This window comes from Meles meles, chromosome X (genome assembly GCF_922984935.1).
Source record: "Meles meles chromosome X, mMelMel3.1 paternal haplotype, whole genome shotgun sequence".
Taxonomy (NCBI): domain Eukaryota; kingdom Metazoa; phylum Chordata; class Mammalia; order Carnivora; family Mustelidae; genus Meles; species Meles meles.
The window spans coordinates 7,355,147-7,377,702 of record NC_060087.1 but is presented as its reverse complement, the minus strand read 5'-3'; the positions used below and the strand labels follow the sequence as shown (position 1 = coordinate 7,377,702).

At 44.2% G+C, this 22,556-nt stretch overlaps 1 protein-coding gene across 1 annotated transcript in view; it reads left to right on the top strand.

The window, feature by feature from the left end:
* Positions 1–529: 529 nt before the first annotated feature.
* Positions 530–22,556, top strand: part of MID1 (midline 1) — a 339,535-nt gene continuing 317,508 nt past the window's right edge. The window contains exon 1 of the mRNA XM_045996151.1: positions 530–617. The gene's annotated coding sequence lies outside the window, so the exon portion shown is untranslated. The remainder of the gene's footprint in view (positions 618–22,556) is intronic.

Sequence of the window (22,556 nt, the reverse complement as noted above, 5' to 3'; positions counted from 1 at the left end):
GTCTCTCCCTATCACATCTTCTATTCACTTCTTCGAAAATCATTTCAAGACAAGTGATCCTGGTTTTAAAAACATGGAAGGCAAAGGATAACGGCCTCTCCTTTGGTTTTGCTCCCTACGGCGCCCTCGGATCGTCTGAGGTCGGTCCCAGCTCCTGATATAAAATACTGGCTGTTGACTCCCAGTTCTCCTAGAAGGGCCAATTTCACAGACTGCCGGGATCAAGATGATTTTAATTAAATCGCACAAATCCCTTTGTGCTGCAACCCAACCCCCGATGCGGGCTGCCGGCCTCTGAGCCGTTCTGGCATGTATAGAGTTAACCAGGTTACCGGGATTCCTAGTTAACTTCTTTCACTAGGAATGCAATTCATGTTTACCTATATAAGGAAACCTGTTAGGCTGACCTGAGTTTGGCAGATTTTTGCGCTGACTGGGAGGCGTGTAAGCACACAGCCTGGAAAGGGGAGTGATTCGGAGCTGGACAGAGCAAGCTTCCTGAACGCCGCAGCCATTCAGCTGACCCGAGGCAGCCTGCTTGGAGGACCTCAAGGTTTGTCTCTTCCAGATCACAGCTGAGGAACGGAAACCCCGTCCTAGGAAAAATGGGGAAGCCGGTGAGTCTTACCGATCTCTCTCTGCTGGCCTCGGCTAAGTGGCACGTCCCAGGAAGCAAAGGGAGAGGAGGCGTAGCTCAGCCTCCAACCCCACGGCTCCTTCCCGAGCAGACACAGTGCTTCGCAAATACCTCCAGACAACTTTTCCTGCCTGTTTTATACAACAGGAACTCACAGAGGCAATGATTTTAACGCCTTAGACATTCCAGAGAGTGTTTTTACTAGCCAAGAGTTTGCAGAGCCTCGTGATGAGCGAACTTTCTCATCTTTGTTGCACTCTGAAACAGTGGAAATGAGCCTTGGGGTGCTTTGTGAGGAGGCTGACTCCCCAAGGAAGTAATAGTAAATCTAAGTGGGTTCTTAAAACCACAGGCGGTGTGATACTCCGCAGAAGTGCAATTTGTCACTAAGAAGGCAGGCTGGAGGTATCGGTTTTCAGTCATGCAGCAGCAAAACCCTTGCATCCTGCGCACGTAATAAAGGACACCTTCTGAGCCACTGAGGAAAGGGAGAAGCTGGGCTGGGCTCTTTGTTCTAGACAATGTAACGATCACTTGTGCGTTCTGACAAGCAGCGTGTGTCTATGTATATATAAGGCGAGAACGATGAATGCGAGCTTGGTGTCAAAGGCTTTGCGGTCGATTGAGTGAGAATTTGGTGATGCTTTAGGTATATACAAAAATCTCAATCTGAAGGTGATTAAACATGGAAATGTGAAAGTGTTTACCGGACTTTTCAGGGTGATTGTAGTTAGGCTCGGGAGCACCCAATTATAAGAGGTGGCCGAGAAAGAAGAAAAAAAAAAACTATTCCAACTGAGTTCTGGGGCACAGGTAAAACTTGGGAAAAGAGAGCTGATTTTCTTAGAGTAGAGCTGTCAAAAGTGATCTGGAATCAAGAATTGTTTTTTTATTTGGAAGGATTTTTTTTTAATTTTTTCATGCCAAAGGGGGTTTTCTTAATTGAGTTAGCTGGGATAATTGTCTCGGAATGATCTGACTGCTCATCTTTTAAAGACATAGTGTCATTTCCCGTTCTGCCCAGCGACTTAATCCTAAAGAGTTTGGGGAACAGGACTTTGCTGCTGACTGCGGCAAGTGGCACAGGGCCCGGGTTCCGATTCTTCGGATTCGGAAACTGACCTCCAGGAGAGCCATCAGCGCAAACAAAGCTATGGCCAGTTTTGTTTAGGGCCCTCAACTTGAGAAAAGCATAGCCATGCCCGGTAGCTTAGTTGCCGTGAAACCCACTCACCCCTAGGAGAGCGAAACCCCAAAAGGGGCGCGCGTGATCGAGCGGACGTTTCAGTAAATGAAGCTCTCAGCGGCGAAGGCGGCAGAACTGAGACGCCCCATGCAGACGTTCTTGAGCCGTTTGGTTATCTCAGTGCTGCTCAGGAAAACAGGAGTCTGGATATTGCGTTGCTTTCAACGGGAATCAGTAACCCAGGAGACGCAAAAAACACTATTGGAAAATAGACGGTTAATAACAGATGTTCATACTGGGCTGTCTCGCCCCGCCGATGAGATGGCCCCAGGCCAAATCAGCCGGCATGTCCGCTGTTTTTCCTGTGAGTTAATATGTACACACTTATTATATACTAATTATATCAGCGGCCGAGGGAATATATAAGCAGAAAGAGATAAGTCTCCTGGGCTGGGGAGGGCCTCGGGTGAACGGGGGGATTTTGAATCTCATGTCTAGAGTTCTCCTTGCCACGGGCACATGAATTACTGCAGACAACTGGGGGGCCGGGGGACGGGGGCCAGACTCCACAACCTACCGATCCATGGCTCCTCGGCAGCTCATTTGGGGGCAGTGAGAGTGATTATTGTCTTTAACACCTTGGTGTCAGTAGAGTCTCAGGAGGATTCCTTCTGGAAGAGGACACTTATTTCAGTGGCCAAAGCGATCCTGCAGTGAAAGGCAGTGAGTGGGGGGCATTGGCCCCTCCGAGCCACCGCTAGCTGTTGCATGGAGGTACACCCATTTGGCAGCCTCTTTAGATCTGGGAGACGTTAGGAGGTATCTCAGTTCAAGGAGATTGAAAACTCCTAGGGGGAGAAAAAGACAAGGGGCAACAGGCCTTCTCAGAGCCTTGGCATGTCCATTTGCTAGTATGTGTGGTGACTCCCCCAACAAGTGTAGCCTAGGAAGTATGGTTGGCTGCATATGGGCCTGGTGGCTTTGTTTTTTGCCCGATCAGCCTAATGAATATTCTTTCAGCCAGAATTTCCCAGTGGCTGAGCCCCAGGGCACTGGTAGACAACGAGTGGGTCACAGACCTGCCCAGATGTTGGTCTGTCTTGTCATCTGGGCCACCAAGCCATGCCTGGGCTGGATGTGACCTCCTGAAGGGTTATCTCTGGGCCACGCAGCTTCCTCAGTTGGCCCCAGCGCATTGTGCAGACGGGATGCATTTCTGTATCTGTCATGATGCGCGACAGTTAGGAAACTGATGCTCCGGGCGCAAAATGTAGATGGCGCAAGTCAAAATTCTGCTACAGTCTGTAAACCTAGTCCTTGGGGCTAAATGTGAAGGAAAACATCCTTTTGTTGTCTCTCGTGCTGCAGAGGGGATGTCAAGGCCCTCTGCATGTCATCTGGCTTGCCCTTCCTACTCCATAAAGAATTTAAAAAGGCGTTTCTGCGCGTGCGCGTGCGCGTGTGCCTGTGTGTGTGTGTTGTTCGATTCTTAAAGATCTCCTACAAAACTGATACACAGGGTTTCCTCATGGGATCCTTTCTAACGTTTCGTTCTGGTTTACACTTCCCTTCCTCAGACTGCGATCAGGGTTGCTTTGGCGGGGATTCTGCTCGTGCCAGTGTGGCCTAGTCCAGAGGCAATGACGTAAAAGTACCTGGTTTCAAAAGTTATTTATTAAATGTAAATTCCTTCCTTGGACACTGTACCACATTTGTACACGGCATTCCTGTCCCTGGTGAACTTTCTCTGGCTTTCTCTGCCTACCATTTGACATCCATTACCTTTTCAAAAACAGTTGGCGTTATTAATTCCTGTTCCATTCATTCAGCAAATATTTATTGAGTGCCTTTTGAAGTCCTATACTAAGTATTCTGGAGGAAAAGTGGGTATATAAGAGACAGATGAACTTAAACTAAATCTTCATGCCGCCAAGCACATTTCTGCCAAGAGAAATCTCACTGCCTCTTGAGTGTACGGCATATGAAATATGAATTATTACAAACTTACGTGACCACTTCTTTTTTTCTCTGATCATCCGGAGGGAATTCCTTTAAGTCAGAGCTTCCCAACCGGTGGTCATAAACCAGGTAACGCACAGGTCAGGATGTCCACGCCTTCCGTGGCCAGATGATTTCCACATCGGAGTGTGTCGAGTAGATGCCAACGAACTTAGTTACACTTACAGAAGAAAGATGCCACTTTGCTCCCTGCAGAACATCCATAAATGCCTCTTTATATTTTGTTCATGTAATTTTTAAGACCACACTTTCTTGGGGGTATCAGGGATTCCTGGGGCACCACACAAAGAAGAGAGGCTTTCAGAATACTGAGTAACTCAAGAGCTTTGATACTGGTTTTTAACCACTGGAAATGATTAAGGTTCAAGTTCCAGTGACAGTTCTCATGAAGCAGACGAAAGCAGCTGCTGTTACTTCTAAGGTTGTATATATAAGGCTTAGGACTAGGGAGCCTGAATTAATAACTGGTTTGTGTCAGTAGGGTTCTCCAAGTATCTAGGGCATTGGCAAAACCAATTTAAAATATATTTATATTTGAAGAAAGGTTAACCGGCGAGGTGAGAGACAAGACTAGGGTTTCTAGTTAAATGTAAAAGTACATTTCCATATTTTAATTAATCGCTTGCAATCACATAGAAGGGAATCGTCTGTGAATGAACCTTTCAGAGAAATTAAGTTCCTTTATATATTATTGCCAAGGGTTCAGTTAATTTTATTTTTTATTTAAAAGGAAAATAAAAATGGATAGCGGTGCTTTGTGGAAGGTAGCATTTTCAGACATGCGTGGTACTGTGCGGCAGGATGTGTGTAGAGAACGACTCTTGTTGTACATCGTCATGTGTTCACTCTCCTGCGCGTTGCCCTTCACTTGTCTAAACTTGAGACAGAAATGAAATTAAGCAGAACCTCTTCAATTTGACAGTTCGAGTTTTAACATGTGACAGAACTGGAATTTTAGTTAAAAAGCTTAAGCCAGGAAATGCTGCATTATTTATAGGTATTGTTCTGCAGTGGAGGCTTTTGGTTATTTAATCCAAAATTATTTTCCCCCCTGAGTATCTAATTGTGCCATTATTTAGGTCTGTGCTGAGCTCTCATCATGCATTGCCTCGGGGAACCAAACAGTATATAAACTCTAGAGAACGGATAACAAGTTTACTCGAGCTGATATACTTGGCTTGAAGTTAAGAAACAAAGCAGTGGCTGGTGGGTTTGGCCAAGTCATCTTAAACTTCTCTGGGATTTGGTTTTCCTCATCTATCAATGGAGACACAAATACGCAGGTCATGGGACAGTTATGAGTGTGGAAAACGGTCATGTCTGGGAAAGGACCTCATGCAATGCTGTGCCTGAGGCCAACTGATAAGTGTTAGTTGGATCCAAAATGGATGTCTTCAAGTCAACAATTAAGGGATGGAAGGACTGAAAGTGCAGGCACCCGCTGGTGGCCTGGTGTGTCATTTTGCCCGCTCGGCGACTTAGAATCTGCTTTTCAGTGAAGCCTGACATGCGTTCTAGGGTCTTGTTCCAGGTTCTCTTTGTTTGTGTTCCTTCCTGTCCCCTGCAGGTTTTTCCGTGTCAGACCCTTGTTTTCAAGCCTTCTGCCTTCCGTAGCAATCTGTGTCAGCTCAAACATAAGCTTCCTCCTTTTAAGGTGTTTTCTCAAAAGCAACACGTTTTTGTAAACAGAACAGAAATACTCACTTTGTACTTACTAGTTTGACAGCGTGAAAGCTTTTCCAATAGCAACAGTGGGAGACTGGGCTAGTGAATCCATTGATAAAATCCTCTTGTTTCATTAACGACAAGTTAGAACATTTCCTTGGCTTTGGTTCATAACAGCAGTTCTCCAGGAGTCTTGAAGATGGACCTCTCTAAAGGCGTTACGCCCCCGAAGTTACCCCCAGACCCCACTCTCTTTCTCCCGCTCTCCACCTACCACATCCCTCTGCCTTTTGGTACAAAAAAGCACACACATGATAACTCCAACTCAAAAATGATTTAGAAAAGTTGGAGTCTTAGTAAGTTTATCTTGCCTATATTTCCCACTTATGCATGTATAGGATGAAGATGTGATTTAAAAAAAAACTCGATCTAAATAAGTCTAAAAGAACTCTTTCAATTAATGTAGCATAAAATATTTGAATGCTAAGAAAACATTGGTTTATAGTCTAAGTGGAAGATTTTTTTTCTTAGTGTTGTATCTTATCTCAAGTTGAATGAAAGTTCATATTGCTATCATTTCTGTTGAGTTCTAGGCATTTTTTGAACTCAGACACACCCACTAGGAGAGGAGAAGTCATGTGCCCGGCAAAGCCTACCAAAGATCCTGTGAAAATGGGACAAGCGGTGGGGTAGGGATGAGGAGACAGGAATGCAGAAAGGACAGGAAAAGAGAAAAATAAGGAGGAGAAGCTCAACATCCATTCAACAGTACTTACCAAATTCCTGCTCTGAACCAGGAACCACCCTACATGCTCAGACTGAAGTAGAGCCTGCGCCCAGTGAGGTAACAGTCGCGTGTCGGAGGCAGACGTTGATGCAGTGTCCCTCAAACAAGGGTAAAGGGCGCCCAGTACAAAAGCTGAAGTGTAGCTGTATTTTGCCATGAGATTGTACTGGGGGGCTTTCGCTAATTGGGAAGGAAGTCAGAGAAAGCTTCCTTAGGAGAGGGATGCTTATACTGAGAGCTGGTAGGAAAGGATGTGAGTCAGTGTGCTTGGAGGGGTAGGACAAGGCCGGACTGTATGAGGGAGTTTCCAACAAGGTATGACGTTTCTCTTTTGGAAAGGCCACGTGGGCAGCAACCTAGAAAAGAGGCCACTGGGGTGTCAGACTGAATGTGGGTGAACTAAACAGGAGAGGGGTCTGGGGAACGGTGATGTCTACTCATACTAATATCGTGGCAGTAGAGAGGAAGAGAAGCGGATGGCTTTTAGCTCTATTTCCCAGGTGAAAGAGAGACAGGAGTGGCGATGAAGGGGGGGATATGGGTGATGGGGAAGGGCCAGAGGTGTCGAGGCAGACTCCCAGGAAGTTTGTTCACCTAATTAGAGGGAGAGTGGGATCCTTAATGACTTAGGGAATGACAAAATTGACCTGCTTTGGGGCTAGGGAGGGAAGTCCTTTGTAGCCTGCTGGAGTAGAAAATGCTTGAGCTTTGGGGCTGAAGATATTGCTGTGGGTTTAAGTCCTGGCTCATCCACTTACTGGCTCTGTGATGCAGAGTTTCTCTGAGCCTCCGTTCTCCCATCTTGCAAAAAGGTCCTAAACACCCATCTCACAGCGTTGCTGGGACAAGCAAAAGAACTTCATCTATGGTCAAAGGTCCTACATACATGAGTTACTATTATTACTCCACATATTCACCAGCAATGAAGCATAGAGGAAGAAGGGCTATTTTCAATGACTTCCTGGGGGATGGGGGTGAGGGCGTAGGGTGGTATGTTGAGAATCTGGACGGCTGAGATCTCTATGCCCCGTGAGTTTCCCTAAGTGAAGTTTTGTTGCGGCTGATAACGTGCAGGATAGCCATTCATGTCAGTTGTCTGGGGAATGCCTTCTGATTTCATCCCAACCCCCTCCTCCCTCTCCGCCTGGATTACGGGATTCCATATAAGAAAAGCTACATTACTTTTCTCAGCTGAGATCCCTTATCACTTGTAAGAGGACTATAGGATTTGGGAAAATGTAACCCGAGAGTTTGCACTAACAGATGAGCACACTCAGTTAACTTCACACTCCCTGTAGTGTTTGGGTGAAGGTTTTACCGTTCTGTTTTTCTAGCATCAACTTAGTGAGCGCCTTTTATATGACATGTGTAATTCCACTGCCCTTGAGCGACCTCAGCGAATTCCTTTCTGGCTTCCAAACATGCTCTCGTTAAAGGGAGCCATTAGGCAGTGAAGCTGCGGCCATCGGGTTAGGAAAACCTTGTCATGGGCAGGTGAAGGGGAGGAGGGGGTTAAGCCCTGTGGAATCCAGGTATTAGCTTCCCTCCCTGCAGGTGTTCTGGGACGGTAGGATCCAACTCCAAATTTCTCCTCTGATTGCCTCCTTGCATTTCTTTCCCTTTGTTCCTGATGGGCGCTCTTAAGTCTCTTTGCTTTAGAGCCACGTTCCTCTCTCAGTGGATTTTCAAGAAGATGAAGTTGCCCACCAAGACCATTCAGTTATTTTTCCAGGCAAGAAATATTCGTTTTCCTACAGGAAAACATGTGGGAGAGAGTGAGAGGCTTTCCATTCTGCCCTTTCACTCATGTCATGTTTGGGCGGCAGACGGTGGATACGTTTGTACGAACTTGCCAATAACCAGCTTGGTTCTCCATCTGGATCCTTGAGATCTGATGGTGTACACCTGGACTGGGAGCTGGGTGTGCGGGAGGCGTGGGGAAGGAAGTGGAGAGGAAGCTGTTATCTGGAATAGAAGCCTTAGGCACGTTTGTAAGAGCTTCCTCTTCCCCTGCCTTCATATTTCTTTTTCTATGCGACCTACTTTGGTGCAAATGCATTCCAAGGGCATTTTAAAAAGGGCAGTTTTAAAAAGGCTATTCTAAGTCGGAATTGTATCTCCAGAGGGGCTGCCATTTCGCTGCTTAAAGACACACTTGACTTTCGTTGTGCTGAGTTCAAGGCAGGAGCCTTCCATGGAAATTTGGAATCCCCGTTGCGAGAGTAGTCGCTCAGCATCTGGAGGGTTTCACATTCACAACACAGTATCAGGAAGCCAGAGCTAGACGGGGTCACAGCAGAGAAAAGAGTTCGCTTCGCCCATGAATGTGGTTACCTGCCAATAAATAATTTGCCAATAGTTCAAAGATAACGAAGGAACCTGGTAAAGTGATCCCGAGTGAAGGTCACAGCAAAGAGAAAGTACATGGAATGTTATAATGAGGGAAAATGGTGAGAACTTCTGTTTTCAGACCCCAAATAAAGTTCTTGCAAAGATAAAGATGTGGGCTCTGCACACCATCAGGCCCTCTGGGCTGTTTATCCTGCTCAGGAAGACTGAAAATGGGGAGGAGGAAGGCCTCTGCCGACAGACTGTAGGCCATAAATTAGTTAATAAAATCTGTCCTGCGTTATCTCCAAAACAGCCTATTTTATATATACTTGTCCTTTTGATTTGTTTCTCTGCTTACTCCAGGCTGTATTTTGGTAGCGTAAGTCAATATATGAGTTTCAGATTATACAAAACTTTATTTATAAATGACCTGCCTTCTGTGGAGAAAATAGCAGTTGGTGTGTGTGTGTGTGTGTGTGTGTGTGTGTGTGTGTGTGTGTCCATGTGTTGTATATAATTTATTGCTGTTGATCAGGAATTTCAAAGTTAACTATAGATTTCAATATATAATACCAGTGATTCCAATTAGACTCTGCGTTTTTGTTTTGTTTTTTTTTTCTTTTTTACAGAGAGAGAGAGAGAGAGAGAGAGAGAGAGAGATTACAAGTAGGCAGAGCAGCAGCCAGAGAGTGGAGGAAGCAGGCTCCCTGCCAAGCAGAGAGCCCGACACGGGGCTCGATCCCAGGACCCTGAGATCATGACCCGAGCTGAAGGCAGAGGCTCAACCCACTGAGCCACCCAGGCACCCCCAGTGATTCCAATTAAACATGTATATTGTTATCTGCCAAAATATATTTATCATAAACTTAATTTTTATTGCTGCTTCCAAGAACTTTTCAGGGCTTACAGGTTTGCAGTAAAGTATTTCCACTTAGGAGTGTGAGTATATCCAGTTCTCGTTTTATGTCCTAGAGTCACTCTCAATGACAAAGCAACATTGTATGTATCTATGTACATTTCTATATATATTACATATATGCACGTGTCTGTGTCCATTTGGAAGGTTCTCTATATTAAGGAGGGTAAACTGTAGCCATTGTTTACTGAATTTTTTCAAAGTCAGATGACAGACATAAAAAAGAAAATGTCACAATTTTTTTACAACCAAGTAAATTATTTAGAAGGTACATGGAAGTCCGAGGAGGGAGAGGGGGCTGTGGAGTTGTGGGAAGAACAGAAACAAGAGAAAAGGAAAGAGAGACAAGCAGGAGAAGAGAGTGAAAGGGAGGTCCCAAAGCAACAAAACTCTCCTCTCCCCTCCCAGCCACTCTCCCTGTATAGACAAAAGCCCAGACAAACAGGTGGAGGACAAGGGATCAAGAAAAGAAGGGGCATGACACAAATCGCTAGAAAGTGTCCGAGACTGTAAAAGAGAAAGAACAAAAGAAAGGGTGAGAACAAAACAGCTGAGGAAATGCTGGCATTGTGTAAGCAGATGAGCCAAAAGGAAGTGCAGAAGAAAGTAGGAAACAAGGAGGTCACGTTAAAAACCCAGGGAGTGTGGAATGAGACAGAACTGGTCCCTGTGCTTGAGTGGCTAGATGGCAGAGAAGACTGTTCTCTAGGTGTCTTGATGAGAGGAGGGCTAGACAGCACAGAAATGAAGGTGGGCAGGAAGAATGTGGGCAAAAGGAAGGCACGAACCAGGTGAAGGGGGCACCTTTAGCCCACGTGAGAAGACAGCCAGCCAAGTGCTAGGTCCCAGAGAGTGGCCTCATGGTCATGCCCTGGGGGCTTTCATCCCGGTGACGTTGACCCCCAAAGATGGCATGGCTGGTCTCACATTCGTAATTAGTCCTAAAGTGCGATCGTAGTGTGAATACAATTTACTTCGTAAATGTCCCTTCTTGCTAAGAGCGGTGTAGCCGGGACCCCACACCTTGAGATGCCCCAGGAGAGGGTGCCTCTTCCTGATCTAACAGATGATTATTCTGGAACAGTGAATGATAACTTGCTGGGCCAAAGGTTCATCCCCCAGATGCCTTCCATACTCCCAGGAGTCATTTACTGAGCCCGCAGTACCCGGCTTAATCCCTATTAAACACTTTGCATTTCGGAAGGGGAGTGGGAGGGAGAGGCGGTTGTATGTGAATCCATGTCCCCTGCCAGGTCACCTGAGTACCCAGTGCTTGACTCTGTGACTGCAGGCTTAGAGCCTGCCCGTGGAAGTCCCACTCGGGTCTCCCGTGGGCTTGGACTTGGTCCTTTATTTTTCCTGGGACTTCGCTCATAATAACTTATGTTTGCAATTCAGCAGTCCGAGGAATTGTTTTCATGGCAAGTTCGGAACTTACAGGCAATCACACGTTTCAAGGCCCGGCTCAGGAAACGAGTTTGAGGCGGCATGTTATTCTTAATTCATAACTGCGGCAGGGAACGACGCTCAGAGTGGTCGGGGAAAGCTCACCGGTTGTTGACTCCAGGTGACGTGGCTGCGTTTAAAACTCCAGCGAGCAAGCTTTACTTTGATACCGTGCCATCCCACCTCCGTTAATGCCCTGGGTAGAAGGCAAACATCTGCCTGCTTTTATTGCCCGTGCGTTACTTAAGACAGTCTGTTTCTTTATGACGTAAATCACTGGATTCAACTGTTTTTAAGGTCTCCTTTAGTGTTTCCCTGAAATGATCACTCTCTACAATTGTTTAATAGATAATTGGCCCTTTAGGTACACAACAAATTATACGGATCAAATTTCCTGCTTTCCTGACCTTTTGCAAGAATGACATTGTGATGAAGGTACCCGGGACCGGGGTGGAATTTGTTGTCTTCGGGGGCTGTGTGAACTGTGGGTCCACGTTAGCGTATCTGGTCAAAGGAAACCTCATGTTTCCATTTACTGACTATGGGACAGTCAGCCTGCTGATTTTTCCCAGTAACCGGAGCTTTGTGGATTTGCCCTGCAAGGGTTTGCTGTTTCCTTCCCTGTGTATTTACTTTACCCTGCTTGCTGCTGGGCAATCTGTTTGCCCTGTGGGCTGTGTGCACATCCAGACAGAAGAGCTTCGGGCCAGTAAGGACCATCACTTTGGTTCCAATGGACTGGCTGTATTCCAGGGCCTCTTGTTGGGAATTTTATCTTACTCTTATGGCGAGTCAAGATTTGAAGCCAATGGGACCGCTCAAGAAAACGAGAGCCATGAAACCTATCAATTATGATTCCAGATTTGAGAAAAGATTGGCATAAGCTATAATGGGTAGTAAAATGGCTCTCCTTAGCCCACTGATTAGAAGAGCTTGGGAGGACGTATCTATACACACTGGGTCCTATAACTCGTAGAATGTTACACAATAGGCCATCTGGAAGATAATCTCGTGGTATTCCATAAAATATGACTCTTTCTCAGATCCCAGGATTGCGCAGGGGGAGGAGGTTTCCATGGGATTCTCTTGGGCAGAATATTGGAAGATGATTGTTTGAGGATTGTGAGAGCTCCTGAAATGGGCCAAAGAATTAAGACAGGAACTAATTGGGAACTCTGAGAGACCAGACAGAACAAATGTGGAAATGTTAGGTTGTAATGATTCTTTCCACTCGACATCTCTGTGTTTCTTGCTCTCTCTGGTTCCAAATACTGAATTTATGAAAATGGGAGGAAAGAAATGAGTGTGTGCCACAGGGAGGAAGCGGGGAGGGGGGAAAGTTGCCACTGCCTCATGATTGGGAGAGAAAAAGAACGGGAGAATGGGATGGAGAAAATTTGAGGTCATTGCATGGAGTAAATGTAATCACTACAATGTGGCATTTAGGACATTCTGTAAGTCACAAGTAAGGGGTGTAAGGGAGATAAAATACAGTCCAAACTAATTTTATTTAATTAGTTGAATAGACTAGATGAATGGTCTTCAAACTTTTCCAATATTTCTAAGTATTCTCTCTCTCTCTCTGTCTACACACACACACACACACACACACACACACACACGATGCAGATTATCCCTCCATAAATTAACCAAAATAAAATTAATACATATATGTTGCTTCCCACTGCAGCTAAGGAAAGATGTGGAAAAGAAGCACTCACTTTGTTTACTCAGCCTTCGGTTTCCCACGGCCACTATCACTCGCTGTTCGATGCCCTCTAAAGACGTGCAGAATGTACTAGAGGTTAGGAGAGCAAACTTTGGAGCCATGCACACCTGAGTTAGAATCTCTGCGGAGCCACTTGCTAGCTGGACCTCCCACCGTTAACACTTAACCTCCTTCAGAGGTCCGTGGATTTAAGCAGGACTTAGGATCTTTTTGTTAATATAGTTAATGGAAAGGATTGGTAACAGGTTGAGACAATGACTTTCCACAGTTGAAGTTCATTTTCTATCACCCTGTCCATTGTGAACTGGATCTTTATACCTTTAAAGGATCTTTCTGAGACTAGATCAGCCTGAAGTTTTGCATATGAAACTTTGCTCAAATAAATTTGGACTAATGTTACTAAAATATTCAAGTGATTGCAGGCAACCGTTGTAACATATGTTGGCTCAAAACTAGCTTTTAAGAATTTTGCCTGGAGACAAATTCTCTGCGAAATGCTTGAACAAATTAAACACAAAGTTGAAATTTGTTTGGAAGATGATGTTTTACCCAGACTGGTTTTCTAGTCCCTCTTGGATCAGAAACATGTTAGTCCTTTTAGAAATACAAATGTCCTGTAGACACATTTCAAGAGGGCAAAAACCCTAATCAATAACCAAATCCTAGTTCTAGAAATATGCAAAAATGGCGGCAATGTTGAATGAAAGAAATGACTATCTCTAGCTCTTTCCCCTTCCTGTTACTCCCAGGGAAATGCTCTTTTGAAAACCATGTTGAAATTATCCTAAGATTATTGATAAAAGTAGATATTTTCCAAAGTACTTCACTGCTAAAGTCTACTTGTCATAAAGATTAATTTTACTTTTTCCTCCTCTTAGATTGCAAAGCATAAATGAAGGATTTATCTGCTTGTTTTACTCAAAGATAGATTGCAAAACTTGTATCCCTCTATAGCATTTGATAACCCACTGAGGAAAACACTTAGAAGTGTCTGTCCTTCCCACGAGCTATATGAAAATTAAAGAACACAGTTATCTTACCTTAGATCCTTGCTAAATTATCATAGATCCCTGATCATAGACGTGCTTTCTGCTTTCACCATATCTGATATTTCAAGAGCGCTTATTTGTCATAATGCACTTCTGTGAGGGGCGGATACTTTGTCTTACAGAATAACTGACAAGGCAGGGAAACCTAAAAGATCAACGTCAAAGGGCTTGAGACATCCCTGCCTTAAAGCCAGAACTCGGATCATACGGGGAGACTGTGTAATTTGGGTTCTTAGCTAGAAAATCTGTGGTAGAAGCAGAAGCTGGGGGCCACCTGTTCATCTGGCCTCCTTTCTCCTTTATTGTTCCACGAGGGACCGTTCTGGAGTTAGCTTTTCCCACATGCACATGGAAATGATGTTGATAGTGAAATGGTTCGGAGTCTATGCAGGGGCACCAAAGATGCAATTTAGTTGGTCGTTGTCCATTCGGCCATGTTTGTAAACCTACAGTGTTCAGGGAGATCTGCGGGGTGCTTAAGGAGAGCCAGAATATGATGGAGAATCCAGCGTCTTCCACAACCTTAGAGGGCACTGTGTAGTGGAGGACGAAAGCACTCTAATATAAAACACAAGCCATTCATTTGTTCAACAACCATTTATTAGGCACCTCTTTATTAGGCTACGGAGACACACATTTCCTGCCCTCAAGGAAATTACAGTTTGATAAAGAATTTTAAATAGGTGCTAAGTAGAAGCACAAACTTAACATTTTCATTAGAAACATAACTTATGTACAGCATGTGTGAAGAAAGCTATGATCTGCTGAACGTCAGAAATAACAACTCTGGCTCGCACATACATCAGCGTTGACCTCATAAAGACGGTGTAATTGACAGAAAAGGACTGCAACTGGTTTGTTGGCTCGTTTTTCTTTTAACTCATTTGCAAGCCGGGACTTACATTCCCATTGTCTACTGGAAAGAGTTTGGGGATGGTTGAAGACAGCGCTGAAGTTTGAGTGAGCCAGTAAAAAGACAGATGGCGGGGCCCAGCTGCAGGCATTCTGAGTCTACTGATCTTGCGGGGGTTGGGGGGGTAGTTGGGGGCACCTGAGACTCCACGTCGCTCTCGGGTTTGTCAGCACTGTGCCTGCTGCTGGGCCGAAGACCCTGTTCTGAGTGGCACGGGTTTCCGATCCAGACCCACATTGCAATGCCTCCTAGATTCTGAGAGAGTGAAAGGTGGTGGGAAATCTGCACTTCCATTCGTGGCCAGTGGGGCGAAGAAGCCAACTGCCCACTCGAATGGCATCATGAGAGACGTTCCTCCCTGCACCGTTCAGGGCCTCCGAACCTGACTGGGAAGGCTTTAGATTTGAGGACTTGTAATCTTCGAAACTAGTTCAACCCTCTCCAGTCAGTGTAGTCAACTTGTTAACCACACAGCTGTATGACCCCCGGGGGACTGGTGAAAAGGGTTTGTTTGCCGTGGTCATGGAACTTTTGAGTTTCTTGTTCCCATACACACCCGGAAGTGTGATTAAATGTTGTTTGCGTGTTCCCACTCTGCCGTCCCCGATCACTTGCCCATGCTGTGAGACAGTCTCGAGTTTTGAGTGAGGAAGCCACACAAGACGTTTATTGAGGGAGGCTGTGGCAAGGACAGATGGTTGGATGTGAGCTCACAATGCCCCTAAGACGCAAGTAAATCATATCCCTTCTCCCATGATGAGAAACACCCTGTCTTTGGTTGTTTCCATCTGTAATTCTACTGGTGCGGCATGTTAGGGTGATAGCAGTAAACGGCAAGATGGAAGAAGTGATTTGATTTTTGTCCTGACTCAGTCCACGCTGCCTGTTTTGTGACTCGTGACCCTGCGCGGTCAGTTAAGTGCTCTCTGGTCTGGACTTCCTGGGTCTCTCAAATGAGAATGTAAGATGGCAGGGAATTTTTTAAATTAACATATAAAGTATTATTTCCTTCAAGGTACAAGTCTGTGAATCATCCGTCTTACACACTTCACAGCACTCACCACAGTGCATACCCTCCCCAGTGTCCATCGCCCAGCCTCCCCATGCCTCCTCCCAGCAACCCTCAGTTTGTTTCCTGAGATTAAGGGTCTGTTATGGTTTGTCTCCCTCCCTGGTTCCATCTTGTTTCATTTTTCCTCCATTTCCCCCATGACCCCCCGACCCTGCCTCTCAAATTTCTCATATCAGAGAGATCCTATGATAATTGTCTTTCTCTGACTTATTTCGCTCAGCATAATACCCTCTTGTTCCATCCATGTCATTACAAATGGCAAGATTTTGTGGTTTTCATGGCTGCATAGTATTCCATTGTATATATAAACCACATTTCTTTATCCATTCATCTGTTGATGGACATCTAGGTTCTTTCCATAGTTTGGCTATTGTGAACATTGCTGCTATAAACATTCGGATGCACGTGCCGCTTTGGATCACTACATTTGTATCTTTAGGATAAATACCCAGTAGTGTAATTGCTGGGTCATAGGGTAGCTCTATTTTCAACTTTTTGAGGAACCTCCATGCTGTTTTCCAAAGTGGCTGCACCACCTTCCATTCCCACCAACAGGGTAGGAGGTTTCACCGCATCCTCGCCAACATCTGTCGTTTCCTGACTTACTAAATTTAGCCGTTCTGACTGTGGTATCTCACAGTGGTTTTGATTTGTATTTCCCTGATGCTGAGTGATGTTGAGCACTTTTTCGTGTGTCCGTTGGCCATTTGGATGTCTTCTTTGCAGAAATGTCTGTTCATGTCTTCTGCCCATTTCTTGATCGGATTATTTGTTCTTTGGGTGTTGAGTTTGATAAGTTCTTTATAGATTTTGGATACCAGCCCTTTATCTGTAGCATCATTTGCAAATATCTTCTTCCATTCTGTCAGTTGTCTTTTGGTTTTGTTGATGGCAGGGAATTTTTAAAGGGCCTTTCCTGTGACATCGTTTGTTATCAAGTATTTCTGGGGATAATGTTAAAAAACTTATTTTGAGGGCGCCTGGGTGGCTCAGTGGGTTAAGCCGCTGCCTTCGGCTCAGGTCATGATCTCAGGTCCTGGGATCGAGTCCCGCATCGGGTTCTCTGCTCAGCAGGGAGCCTGCTTCCCTCTCTCTCTCTCTCTCTGTCTCTCTCTCTCTGCCTGCCTCTCTGTCTACTTGTGGTCTCTCTCTGTCAAATAAAAAAAAATAAATAAATAACTTATTTTGAAATAGGTGGAATGGTAATTTTTTGAAAGTAGAAAATGTGAAATCCCCATAGCCCAGAAATTGTACTCTTGGACATTTATCCCGGATAATTGAAACAGTCACATAAAAATCTGTACGTGATGTTCACTGAAGCTCTATTCACATTAGCCTGAACCTAGAAAGAACCCAAATTCCTATCAACAAGTAGAAGGTTCAGGAAGCTATGGTATACCTACACCATGGAGAACCACACAACAATAAAAGGAGTGAATGAATGAACTACTGATATATTCAACAACCTGAAGGAATCTGGGGAATTCAGAGTCAAAAAAAAAAAAAACAAAAACCAGTCTACCAAATTGCTCCATTTACATGACATTATTAAAATAACAAAACTTTAGAAATGAAAAACAGGTTAGTGGTTGCCAGCAGGGGGTTAGGGATGGGGAAAAGGGAGGGAGATGAATGTGGTTCTAACAGTAACACAAGGAATCCTTGTGGTAATGGAATTATTTTCTATCTTGATCCTCACGGTAAATAGACAAATCTAAATATGTGATAAGTTCATGTAGTCCTAAATAAACACACACACACACACACACACACACACACACACACACATACACACACACACCAGTACACACAAAACTGGGGAAATCTGAATAAAATCAGGAGATTATATCAATGTCAATATTCTGGTTGTGATATTGTACTATAGTTTTACAAATTGTTACCATAGGAGGCTATTAGGCAAAGGACACAAGGGAGTTCTTTGTGCTGTTTCTTAAAACTGCCCATGAATCTACAATAATCACGATAGAAATTCCAATTTTACAAAAGGTTTTTTTAAGAAAAAGTAATATAGGACTATTTTGTGTGAGTCACCCCCGAGTCACCGAAAACTGGTGGTGTTAAGATTTAAAATGTCAAGTTGTACTCAGTAATTTTTTTTTATTTGACAGAGAGAAATTACAACTAGGCAGAGAGGCAGGCAGAGAGTGAGGAGGAAGCAGGCTCCCATGCGGAGCAGAGAGCCAGATGCGGGGCTCGATCCCAGGACCCTGGGATCATGACCTGAGCCGAAGGCAGAGGCTTTAACCCACTGAGCCACCCAGGCACCCCTACTCAGTAGTTTTGACTAACTATTCATTGACAGATTTTCTCTTCTACTTTTGTGAACTTTGTGAAAGTAAGCCAATCAAATGTACACAAAGAAGTAAGAGAATGATCGTCCATAGCAAGGACTGGCAAACTGGCCCGTAGGCCCAATTCACGTTGCCACCTGCCTTTGTACAACCCATGAGCTAAGGATGGATTGTGCATTTTTTAGTTTGAAAAAGATTCAAAAGAAAAAGAATGTCATGACAAGTGAAAACTATGTGAAATTCAAAATTGTCTCCGTGAATAGCTTTATTGGTGCACAGCCACACTCATTCATTCGTGTATTGTCTGTGGTGGATTTTGGGCTACAGCTGCACACTTGAGTAGTTGGGACACAGAGTGTCTGACCCATGCAGCCTGAAACATTGACTGTCCGACCCTTTACAGAAAAAGTATGTCCACCTCTACGCTAGAGGGATCACTGCCCACGATTTGCTAGTCTGTGACAGCTTCCCGTTGTCACCTGAGTTTCCTAAGGTAGTCCTGACAAGAGACATGTGGTTTCCAGGCATTCCCGGAGAAAAATGAGGAAAATAATGCTAACAGTTCATGACATAAACTCCATAGGAAAATGTCCTCAGTGTCACTGCCTGAGTGAGTCGCGTGGAATCTTGGGTTATTTGGCATGCCTCCTCTGCCCCTCTGGCGGAAACATTACACTTTATAAACTCAGCCCGTAGGACAACAGGCATCTGTTTCGAAAGAGCAGGGTTTCTTGTGCACAGGAAAGAATGTGGTCTCAGAGCGAGACAGACTTGGGTTCAAGTTCAAATCAGCATTCAGTCATTTGCCAGCTACGTGACCCATCTTTCTAGACGTTCTTTGCTCTTTTTAAAAAGAAAGAGCATAATACCCAGGCTCCGGGCTGTCAAGAGGATTCAGCGAGCCCATATGTCAGTGTCTGGCATGTAATGGGACTCAGCAAACGCTACTTCTGGTATGGAAGCCCCCTGGTTGCTTTGTTGTGTGTCTGGGCTCCCTCGTGCCTCACATCCCTCAATCAGACCCCAGAATCTACAAAGGGGCATCAGGATCCATTCTGATTCCGTTTTTGCAGCATTCTACACCGGTGTCTATGGAGTACCTTTTTTCAAAACTAGATCATCTCCCTCTTGCCCAGACCTCTCCACTGAGAAAGCCGAGTATAGGCTCTGACACAATGGAATATAAATCAAATCTAGTTTTCAATTATAGGATGAAATATGTCTTCTGTGCTGGGGGAACCCTGCAGATTGATGTTATCCCAGTAGGCTCAGCTCTAGTCTCCGGGAATAGGCCAATTCAGGTTTTAAAATGTTTTCAAGCCTTCGGGCTATGGAGACAACCTTCTCGGTGAAATCGCACAGTCTGAAGGGAAACGCGCAGGGGAGCAGCTGGCCGGGTCATCACAGGCGAGCGTTCAGCTCAAAGAGCGCTGGCTTGTGATTAACTCACTGCATTGGTTCAGCGGGGACCCGGGCGTGCTTCCCACACAGCTTCTCCTAGGGCAGACCAGGCTGGTGGCTGGGAGTCCTGTGTTCTGTGCCTCACACAGTCTGCAAAGGACATAAAATCTGGTCTCAGATGCCCTCCCCACTCCAGGCCGGACAGAGCAGGACTAGGATGCCTGCCGTGCTGACGCACACGTGCATCCCCGATCAGGACTTCCGTCCCCGTAGATGCCCCTAGAGGAGGTGTGTGAGACACTGCTGGTAATCTAGCTTCTCGCCTCATGGGACTTTGGCATGGGGGGTGGGGGGCAAAAAAAAAAAAGCTGATGAATGATTGATTTTTTTTTGATGGAGTCAAATGTGTATTTTGGAGTTTGTTGATCTTTTTTTGCTTCAGATCTATGGCTCAAATTACTAGTCCCTTTATATCTCCCCTCATCCCCATTTGTCTTAAGGACACGGCAACCTAATAACCAGCAGAATGCAACTATTACATACATTAGTTCATGTATATAATGAGCCAATGTACATTTTTTCCATGTGGCTAAAGTTTTGCTACCTAGAGATGAATGAGAATTCTCTGTCCCTGGGATAGCCTGCCTCCCACCCCCATCACTCTGTCAGAACTGTCCCCAAATAATGTCACCAGGGATCTCCTCAGCCTAATCCACTTAGTACTTTTGCCCTTACTGTACTTGATCTCTGTGATCTTTTCTATTGCTTCCTTCTGACATTTCTAATGCACTGCTTCCCAGATCTTCAAGTTTTAGAGACCAGTAATTTTTTTTAAGATTTTTATTTCTTTATTTGAGAGAGAGCGAGAGTGAGAGAGCATAAGCAGGGCGGGGGGGAGCAGCAGAGGGAGAGGGAGAAGCAGGCTCCTCGCTGAGCAGGGAGCCCACTGCAGGGCTTGATCCGAGAACCCTGGGGTTGTAACTTGAGGTAAAGGCAGATGCTTAACCGACTGAGGCACCCAGGCACCCTGGGACCAATATTTTTTTAATGGCAGGTTTTGCCACTGATGATATACCAAAAACAAAACAAAAATAATTGATATTTATAAGATATCTAAAAATATCCATTTTTAGATATCTTATAAATATCAATTATTTTTGTTGGCATCAAAAATACAAACAATGTAATTTTAGACTAAAGATCCCCTTTTTATATGAAATACATCTAGCTTTATTAAGAAAAGAAATTGTCTACATTTTCCTCACTACTGTTCGTGGGAAACTTTATCACAGATCAGTCCTAGTCCGATCCCCCATAGTTCCAAACTCCAATACTGTGGTGAAGCCCTTCTTCATGATCTAGCCGTGCCTACCATCCCAATCAGATTTTTCGCCACTCACATTCATGTAGTCTGTGAGTCAGAATCACTACCAGTGGGAGCCTCTCTCTCTCTCTCTGGACTTGAGCCCTTAATAAGCACAAGAATTACATCTTTGTTTTGTGCCTGGTGTAAGGTCGGTCTTCAAAAAATATCTGTTGACTTTTCAACTCCGTGCTTCAGAGCAGCGACTCTGAGCCACCCTTCCTGGGTTTGAATTCGAGCTCCTCCACCGATCAGCATGCTCCTTTGGACAAGCTTCTCATCTTCTCTAGTCTCCCCCAGGGCAACACAGCTCAGTGCCAGGACCAACCACCTCAGCCGTGGGGGGCAGTGAGAGTATGGGAGTGCCCCCCTGCAGCTTTCCCAGCTGTCTGAGAGGATGCCTAGTACTCCACTTGCAACAATGGATAGGTCATCACCAAGGGATCTTAGTGATCACAGAGAAAATAATGGGTATAGTTTGGAACTGCACTTTATTTTTTAAAAGATTTTATTTATTTATTTGACAGAGATTACAAGTAGACAGAGAGACAGGCAGAGAGAATACACATTCTTTTTCAAGTGCGTGAAGACATTCTCCAAGATAAACCATATGTTAAGTCACAAAACACTTGTTAACAACTTTTAAAAGATTGAGATCACATCAAGTATCTTTTCTGATCATGATGGCGTGAAACTAAAATTCAGTAACAGGAGAAAAGCTGGAAAATTCACAAATAATGTAGAAATTAAATAACATCCTCCCGAACAGCCAGTGGGTCAAAGAAGAAATCAAGAGAGACATAAAAAAATGAAATGAAAACAGAAAATATCAAAATTTATGAGATGCAACAAAAACAGTTTACAGCGATAAATGCTGAGATTAAGAAAAAAGAAAAAATCTAAAATTGAAAACCTAACTTGACACCTCAAGGAACTAGAAAAGGATAAACAAAGTTAGGAGAAGGAAAGAAATAACAAAGATCAGGGAAGAAATAAATAGAAACTGGAAAAACAACAGAAAACATCAATGGAAATTGACAAAGAAAATAAAGTGATTACAAATGATATTACAAAACTATAGTCCCCAAAACAGTACTGTTCCACCGTAAAAAGAGACACAGACCAACAGAACAGGCTAGAGAGTCCAGAAATAAACACATGTCTACCGAGTCAACGAATCTTTGACAAGGAAGGACAGTCTCTTTTTAATAAATGGTGTTGGGAAAACTGAATATCCACCTGCAAAAGAATGAAACTGAACCCCTATCTTACACCACCCACAAAATTTACCACCCACAAAATTTATACCACCCACAAAAATTAACTCTAAATTGATTAAAGACTTAAATGTAAGATGTAAAACCGTAAAACTCCTAAAAGAAAACATTGGAAACAAAAGTTCCCGGACATTAGTCTCAGTAATGACTTTTTTGGATATCACACCAAAAGGAAAGGAAACAAAAGCAAAAGTCAACAAGTAGGATGACAGCCCATGAAAAGCTTCTGCACAGGAAAGGAAACAATCAACAAAACGAAAAGGAATCCTAGTGAATGAGAGAAAATGTTTGCAAACCATATATCTAATAAGAGGTTAATTTCTAAAATATATAAGGTACTCATACAACTAAATGGCAGAATAATAAATAACATAACTAAAAACTAGTCAAAAGACCTGAATAGACATTTTTCCAAAGAAGGCATACAGATGCGTATATGAGAAGGTTCTCAGC